At 58.5% G+C, this 9,027-nt stretch overlaps 1 long non-coding RNA gene across 1 annotated transcript in view; it reads right to left on the minus strand.

Moving 5' to 3' along the window:
• LOC147192229 (uncharacterized) overlaps nt 1–8,018 on the minus strand; it is a 29,546-nt gene extending 21,528 nt beyond the window's left edge. The window contains exon 1 of the long non-coding RNA XR_015103180.1: nt 6,695–8,018. This is a non-coding gene — a long non-coding RNA (uncharacterized LOC147192229). The remainder of the gene's footprint in view (nt 1–6,694) is intronic.
• Between the last annotated feature and the right edge of the window lie 1,009 nt (nt 8,019–9,027).

Consider the following 9,027-nt stretch of genomic DNA (forward strand, 5'->3'; position numbering starts at 1 on the left):
TTGAAGCCGCGGCCGGCGTCAAACCGGTTGGCGAGCTGCCGGCGGTGGCAAAAGTCAAGCGGGGGGGGGGAATTCTAAGAATTCTCATCGCTTGTTTACCGGCAGCGGAGGGACAAAAAAGCCAACGGGCCGAGTGCAGGTTTTATGAAAGTAGGCGCTTTCATCTTGGGCGCCCTCCTCCATCGTATCAGTTCAATCTGCGTTTTTTTTTTTTTTTAACAATAGCAGTTTTACAACCTAACGAACGCAAACCGCAGAACGCCAGACGTCGTAAGGCGTTTTTATGGCGCGCGGGTATCTCCTTTGTGATGGGGCCAAATGTCGGCGCATTGGGGGAGGAGAAGGCGGCACACGATTGCGGCGACATTGAACCCATTTGGGGGGGTTTGTCCGACATAGTTGGAGAGCGAGGGGAGAGTCCGATTTCCCAGAGCGACGGCCGTCAAAGGTATCCCGCGCCCGTCAGCTCTGAATCCGCCAAGATACGTTTGGTGCGATTTGGAGCGCAAAGGCGCGCGCCGCATTGACTGTTGGGGTGACACTTGAAATGGCCGCCGCCGAAAAGGCTTCCCGCGTGCTTCGACGACGAGACGTCGGCGCTATCGCCTTTTGCGAGGCAATAAAGGTGACCGGGGGGGGGGGGGGGGGCGATCGGCACGGCGGCCTGACGCGGCGCTCGCGGAAACGCACGCGCGCAAAGAGCGGAAACACGACACGAGTGCAACGTGCGCGAGAGCGGCGCCCGCTAATGAAGACCACGCTGCCTTTCGACGACCGCCCGCCGCGCCCCCCCCCCCCCCCCCCACCCCGGGGGCTCCTTCCGACACGACTCCGAGCACGGGAAGGGCTCGGGCAACGGAAAAAGGAAGTGGGCAGCCAGAAATACGGGGCGACGCAAGAAGGAAGATCATCACAAGCCGAAAGAAGCCAGTAACAAAAACAAAGCCCAAGAAGCCTGGAAAGCGACTTTGGCCCAAGGAGAAACTCGCTTTGGTGATTGAAGCAAAGCCGCCCTGGAGATGATTAGGGAAGGATTTGGGAGACGTGTTTCGCCAGCAATCACGCAGAAGGCGCAGTACATGTGGCCCCCGCTCTCACATCGCCACCGTGTCGGGCGTCCGGGACGCAGAGTCCCCGAGGGGGGCGGGGGGGGGGTTAAGAAGCAGGCTCTCGCCCACCCCCGTCGTTAAAGTCCATAATCCGGCAACGGGGAAGTTTGCCGGCGGCCGGAAAACGGGTGGCAAAACGCCTCGCTCGCATTTTCCTTTTCGGCCCGCCTCAAAACGAGACCGAAGCGGGCCGCCCGCAAAGTTCCAGGCGGTCCCCGCCGCGGCGCGCCGGTCCGTCCGGCCGGCGAGCTTCAGAACCGGGCCGCCGTAGCCTGACGCGGCTGGCGGCTTTGTTCGTTTATTTATTTGGGTTGGATTTTGATGGCCCGCGGGTAACAGGCAAAGGCAAACGGTCTGAAAACACGGCGACCGTCTCCCCCCCCCCGTAAAAAAAAGGAAATGGAGAGATGGATCTTTTTTTCAAAGCTCATTTCTTCTTTTTCGACAACCGGGCAAACCTCGACAAGAGAAGCAGAGCTGAGGGACTTGGGGCGGGCGGGCGAGCGAGCGAATGCGGAAGCCACGTGGCGGAGGTCGCAACATTTCTGCTGAAAAGCGATGTTTGGCACCTCTTTGTGAAATGCACTTGAATAAACGCTGCGAGGACAAAGACGCACGTGCAAATAAACAACGGAACTGGACTTTCAGGTTTGCTCCCACCGAGCTGTAAACAACGTCAGGTACAGAAAGGTGGAAAATGTGTCGTGCTGATATGCCGTCTTCAGAGCTGCGAGATTCAATCCCATGTGTGTGTGTGTGTGTGTGCAGCTACGGTGAATAAAAGGAGTGTGGTGTGGGGAGTGTGTGGCTGCAACCAAAACAAGCACGATAGAGTAGGTGAAAGCAGAGGACAGTAAACACGTTCTACCTGTGGGAACCGGTACATAAAAGCGCCGTCGTCACCCAATGAAAATGTGCCCCACCTAAGCACGTGTCCTTGACGTTTGCCAAGTTTCGACAACAAGCGAGACGCCCGCTTGCTCGCGCACCTCCATGGACGTCCAGCCGAGGAGCGAACGGGCGGGCGAGCGGCCTTTTATGGCGGCGGCTCGTCAGCTTTATGCGTTTATGGACTTGGAACGAGGGGGGGGGGGGGGGGGCGAGAAGCGGGCACTCCCGACTCCAGCGCACTGGCGCTCGGCTCTTGCCGCACCGCCATCCGGCGGCCGAGGTCGGGAGCGGCCGCGGAGCCGCGGCAGCGCGCATGCGCGCATTGATTTGGATCGCGGGCTCCCCCCGGCGGGCTTCGCCGTCGCACGCGCGTAGGGGGACGCTTCGTTCGGTCGGACCCCCTTCTCTGCTTTTGCGAAAATTAACCCGCCTCCAACTTCTGTGTGATCGGGGAGAGAGACACAGAGAGAGAAAGATCCAACCAAACAATAACAACAATCACGATCGACTATTATTCCTCAATAAAAACAAGCGCGATTCGGTAGAGCTAACCCTTAGCGCGACTCTGAATCCTTTTTAAAAAGAACCCCCCCCCCCTCCCTCTCCGTCTCCTGTCACGATTGCTCGAGTACTAGCGAGGTGGAATTTGATTCAAGGCTCAACCGTGACCTCTATTGGGGGCACGAGGAAACTGCGCCTCATTTGAGGAGGTGAAACGCCTTCTACAAATGATGGGCTCAAACATCATTTGACAAAAGCGATGTTTTCCTTTTGCCCCTTCAAAATGTCCTCGGGACGGCCCTCAACCCGTCCGCACCACGAGTTCCCCTGAAATGATAGGGCGACTCGATGCATCTGCCGCGTCGGAGGCGGCGGGAGCGCGCCGAGAGAAAGGCCGACGCCGCAAAGGGAGAAGGCCGGAGTGAAGATTCCAAGCGCGAACCTTCGCGCTTGGAATCGGAGGTCACGCCGCTGCTCATTTCAAGTCCATTCCGGATCCAGAAAAGAGATTGCGGTTGCCCGCGGCGGATCGTGTCTTTTCTTTCACATGAAAAAGGCTTCATTCGAAAGACACAAACGGCATGTTGATATTTGAAATATGGACTTCAAAACGGGACCGTATTTCACTTGAAACACGTCACGAGAGAATTGGTCCTCTTCTCCGGTGTTTCCAAAATGACAAAAGAGTGACTTGAGGAGCAAGCTCGGCAAACGACGCTGTTTGTCCGGTCTTTTTCCAAATCGGAATCCCTTCTTTTGAAGTCACCTCGTCGTGGTGAGCCGGAAAGGTTCGACGCGCGACTCCGCCGTCTGGAAAAGGCGCTCGCGAGCCGCTGCCGCGGTTGTCCACAAGGGCGCGGCAGAGGATAACTTGGAAAGTTTATCCTAAAGTCCGCTCCCGCACGTTCTCCGAGGCTCCGCCTTGCAACGCGGCCGATTCAAATGAAGAGGTTCAAGCGGAGCTTGCCGATAATAATAATAATAATAATAATAATAGATTTTATTTATAAGCGCCTTTCAAGACACCCAAGGACACTTTACAATAACAAAAAACACAAAACAATACGGGTTGAGCAGCGGCAGCCAAAACGCGCCAGCGTTCACTCAACCCGAAAGTCAGAAAGAAACAAGGGAGGGAGAGGGGGAGAAAAAAAACCCCACGCTCGAACTACCCTCATTTGAGGATAATTTGAGTGACGCAAAAACATCCTGCACAAGCATATGACCGATGATCCCATCGTTTCAATCGGGTGCGTTGCAACGGGGAGGCTCGGAAAACATGCGGGACGGCGGCCCTCCGGGACCGGGCTTAAGGGGGGTGCGCGATCAACAACAACAAAAAAAGGGAAATGGTGGCTCTTGGGCAGGCACTCCGGCGACCTTTGGCACGACGCAATGCCGGCTTCCGGACAAAGCCGTTCCAAAAACCTTTGGAGGCGACGTCACGGGGCACCCCAAAAAGAAAGCTCCAATCCCAAATATGTCGCTTGCTTCCCACCCCTGAGCCTAAGCCGGCACACATTTCCTCCTCGGACGCGCGCAACGAGAACCTTACAGAAAGGTCACCCGGGCACTTTCCGTAGCAGAAGCCGACCGGGAGAACAAAAAAGACGGCCGCCTCCAAAACAAAGGTGGCATTTTACTCGGGAAGGGTCGGCGGTTCCCTCCATCAGACGGGGGCTTGTTCTTGCTCCGGGGCTGCCGCCCAATCTCACACCGGCAGCCCCCCCCCCCCCCCCCAACCCCGTCGAGACAAGCTCCTCATTGTTGATGCCGTAATAATAATGAAGGACGGTTGTCATGTCCTGCCGTGAAGGAGTTGGTGCTCGGGAACATTTGTCACGCATCCCGCTCGAGAAGGTCGCTCAGCCCGCGGGAAGCGCGAGGGCCTCCCGTCCTCGCGCTCAATAGACCAAAGGAGGCGTCGGTCAGGCTCCTCCCGCCAAACCCGGACGGACGTGGGGGTCACGCCGCGGCTGCCATTTTTGCCCCCGATTGGAAATGTAGCCCGATGGCCACTCACCGCTTGGACATTTCAACCTTATTTGTCAACGGACTGCTGCCAGGTGACGCTTTGGAAGAAGCGCGCCGGCGCCAGACTTCGCTTGTCACGATTGGCTTTATGGAGCAACAGGTGGCGCTGTAGGGCTCCCCCGGCAGCTGCGCACCTGTTGCTCAGAAGGAATTGGGGCCTTAAAAGGACTCCCGGCCCCAACGCTCGGCGTCGGGTCGTCGTGGCTTCTTGCTACTGTCACGTGTGTTGCTGTTCGCCCTTAGTTTCTGTCACGTTTAGTTCATTGTTATGTTTTAGCTTTAGTCATCGTTTTTGTTTGATACTTTGAACTTTCTTTTGGATTTAGTTTACTTTGCTTTAATACAATTCTTCAAATACACTCCGCTCCTCCCTCCCGCCTGCTTTTTGGGGTCCGCCACCGCCTCGCTACATGACATCGCTTATGTGAAACGGTATTGCCGGAAAAGTCTCGAGCGAAGCGGAGGCGGCAAAATCTGCGGCGCGTGGGCCCGACGAGGCGCATTCGCAAGGATCGGCGGATCGCCGCGACGGCAAAGCCGCATCCCTTGCCGCCTTTGCTCGGAGAAAAAAAGAATCCCAAATGCCCCGTCCCCGTGCGGAACGGGGGCGTGAGAACGTTTGCCGGGACGCGCGGGAAAACACGCCGAAAGCTTTTACCCGAGCCGACGGGAAAGCCAAAATTGCCGGGGAGAGGGAAAAAGAAGAAAAAGGAAAGAAAAGGGGTCAAGCGCCGGCGCGTGTAAATTCTTCTCTGCCGCGGTTCGCCGCGAGCCTCTCATATGACGCCGCGGCACGCTTGACGCGGCGTGAGAAAGCAAATTCCTCAGCGTCGGGCGACGACTGCGATTCTCGAGGAAGCGATCGTCCATCGAGTAGGTCGGAAGAAAGTGAAGACGACAAAATGCAAAAATGCACACGGGGGACATTGTGTCCGAATAAGGTCAAAGCAAAGCACGCGTCGGTCTTTGGCGGGGGCCAACGGGGGTCGATCGAGGGTCACGTGCGCAGACGCGCGCCTTCTCCGCCACTCGCGTAGAGCCAAAAACAAGAAAAAGAAGAAGAAGAAGAAGAAGCGGAGCGGGCATGGAGTCGAGACCTCGCCGGTCGACGCAAAGTCCGTCTTTGTCGGCCCGCCCGGGCGGCGGGCGGAGGAATTCTTGCGTGTGCTGCGCGCCGGCTGCCCCCGACCGACTTTGCTTGACGCTTGAGCTCCTTTCGCGAGGGCAAGCGGCGCGGCGTCAACGCCGGCCGCCGCGAGAGTCACTCGGCACGAGACGCGAGTCCCCCTTCGGCTCTGGCGTGTGTCGGACCGCACGTGCGCGCACACAGCTGCTCCGTCCCTCCACCGCGGACGTCGGTCTTTGGGTCTTCCGGCGAAAGCCGGACGGTCTCCCCGGCGGTGCCCGACGAGGCTCGGCGTTCACCCGAAAGGAGCGGCTGCGCGGGAGGTCACGCCGCGAACGCCGCCGCCCATTTTACAGGCCCAACTTGTGCCGATGAGGGGGGGAGCAGATTTTGCTCGGGTCACGGACGCGCCTTCGCGTTTTATGGTCTCGGGATGACACTTCAAACTTGGGGGGGCGGGTAAGGCGAGAAGCGCCAAACAGAGAAGCGCTCCCCTTTTGGAGGTACGGCGGCTCGTCAATCAAGCGCAAGCCCAAAAGGTGCGCATTTCCCGGGGGTGCACCTGTCCCCGTTGGACGAGAGTAACCGACCCCAAGCAGCTCCGAACAAATAAAAAAACCGCCCTACTGCCCCAATGCCAAGAGAAATGTCCAAATTGCTCTTTTGACGCAACTTGCAGATGCAAAAGCAGTCTTGGCGGCGGAAAGCAAGTTCAACGGGAGATGGAGTGGCTCCCCCCCATAGGACACGGATTTTTCTCTCAAGTGACCATGATCAGATCAGGGCGACACCTGTGCGCCCCCCCCCCTCCCCCCTTTGACCTTTGACGAAGGGTGGCAGCCCCGTGAATTCATCGTCTCGTTTGGCCGGCAATCAGATCACGACAACGGTCAATTTGCACAAAGCGTTTGAGCAACCCCAAGTCAGAGCATGCAATCGGCTTGCCGGTTCCCGACCCCGGCCGGCACGACTATCCATCGCCGACAACATTCGCGAGAGACTTTGGACTTATTTGAGGACAAATGTTCCGTACCTGCTTTGCTCGGGCGATGCTCCTCGAACGAGCGCCAAGGCGAACGCGGCAAATATTCCGTTCTTGCTTCCCAAGCGATCCCATCCGCACGAGTGCAACTCCCGCGAGCGTCGGCCGTCCCGCGCCGTCCCGCGTCCGGTGCGCGGCCGGAGCGCGACGTCACTCGCTCCGCTGGAAGAGGTGACGAGTCCGCAAAGAGATCCGCCGGGAGGCACGCGGCCATCGTCCTCCCTCCCTCTTCGTGCATGCGAGGAGAAATTGCACTTGGGACGGGAGGGGAATCCTCGCGACAGACAGCCCTCGGAAAGGAGACGGAGCGTGGGGGGGGGGGGGGGGGGGTCAAATTCCAGCGATCCAAAGCAGCAGCTTTTGTCGGTGCGTATCCAGCGCGGCGATATTCCAAGTCCGGCTCGCTTCGTCGGACGAACTCGTCTCGCTCACGGCCAGAGTGCGACTGAGCCGCGGTCGCGGGCGCAGCCGAGCGGAGAGCGCAGGCCGCCCGCGTGTGACGCCTTCGCGCAAAGCATCGCGGGAAACGTAGTTTGAGCGCGGAAGCCTCCCGCGTCCCGCGTTTCCGCTTGGGGAAAAGACAATTTGGAGCGTTCACTCAGCCTGCCGTGCATGTTTTTGCAATGTGGGAGGAAAGCGGAGCACCCGGAGAAAAGCCACGCGGGTCCGGGAAAACACGCAAACTCCACACGGGTCGAAGCCACGACCTCTGCGCCGTGAGGTGGACGCGCTAACCACCGGACCGCCGGGCCGCCCCATCAAAATTGAAATGATCCCGATCCAAAATGGGGAAACGCGCAATCGAAAAAAAAAATAGCTCGACGTGTAGAATGGAATGCGATCAAATGAGTTTCTTCTATTTGATGAACTTTTATCCGTTACTTGCCATTCATTGCGGCATTTGCAACTCAAAGCAAATAGCGACGGGATTTCATTCCATCGCGCGAGAACGTCTTATTTGTCGTTGTACGTCCACGCGCGGCCTTTCGTGACGCCGGAGTAGGACTCCAAAGCCCCTCGGGATCGCTTGCGTCATGAACGGCGTCCGCCCATCGCGGCGTCACTCGTCGGGTGTCGGCGTGAAGGCGGCTCGCGTGCGAGCAGCGCGAGTGAGTCACGACGATCCGCCGCGGGGATGTCGGCGCGTGCAATCACCTCGCCGCCGCCAACGGATGAAAGAATCTCTCGTCTTGGCGGACTGGCCTTCCGTGTTCTTACGCCTCCGGGCGAGGGCGGCGGCTTCGCCCGCGGCCTCAAAACAAGGACCGGAGCCCCCGGGAGCGGACCGGAGAGGCCGGAGGACGCGACGCGACGCGACGCGACGCGACGCGGGAAGGGCCGGCTCGTCATTCTCCAAAATGCCAAAGTGCAGTTGGCTTCTCTTTCACTTTGTCTGTGAATTTGGAATATGTTTTTCCACATATGGATCTTCAGACCGTGCGGGACGATCTCCGCTCTCGGGGGCACCCGAGCCTCACCGGCAGCTACTTGACGGCTCTCGAGTGGGCCGTACGTGCCGGGGCTCGAAAAGGAAGTTGCCCCGCGCTGTTGCTGCCTTGTTTTCTTTCTTTTTTTTTTTTTGCACACACAGCATTGCGTGACTGCAGCCAGCAATGAAAACACAAAGACATTGTTTTCGGTGATCACTAACCCCTTCTAGAGTAACGGAACAGCATTCCTGTCTCGCATTCCTAAGTCACCGCTGCTGGGTGAAGGGTACCCCCCCCCCCCACCCTCACACACACACACACACACACACGCACACTCTTCAGGAGGGAAAAAAACAAGAGAGGAAAAGAGGACGAGAGATTTTTATGACGCTCACAGCGTGGATCTCCCTCAACTCAACTGACGTTGATGAAAACAAAGGCCGCTCAGGGGGAAATGGGTCTCATCTGAAAGTGTGTGACAAACGGAACCGCCGGAGTCATCGAATCTGTCGGTGCGCAAAGCAGCGAGGCGGCTTCGCCTCCACGCCGGCGCCCGCCCGCCTTGAGCTTCGACGCAGCAATCGTATTCGCCGGAGGCGCGACGATTCGTCGAGTCGCCGACGAGTCGCGGAGAATCATTCTCGCTCGATCGCCAAATTCAGATTTGAATGTTCCCGCGGAGACGGCAAAACGCGGGTGCGGCGTTAGCCGGAGCTCTCCCGCACGAAGCCTTTCTCGCGTACGCGCGTCCGGCCCAAGCCAAAGTGGAGAAGAAGCGAGCCGGGCCGGCCGAGGACAAACGGCGCCGGTCGTACGCTTGGACCCCGCGCGATCACGGCAGGAGACCGGAGGACATTCGTTACCCCGACGGAGGGGCCGGGGGGGGGGGCTTCG

This window comes from Hippocampus guttulatus, chromosome 16 (assembly GCF_054856545.1).
Source record: "Hippocampus guttulatus isolate MCC_2025c chromosome 16, RoL_Hgut_1.0, whole genome shotgun sequence".
NCBI lineage: Eukaryota > Metazoa > Chordata > Actinopteri > Syngnathiformes > Syngnathidae > Hippocampus > Hippocampus guttulatus.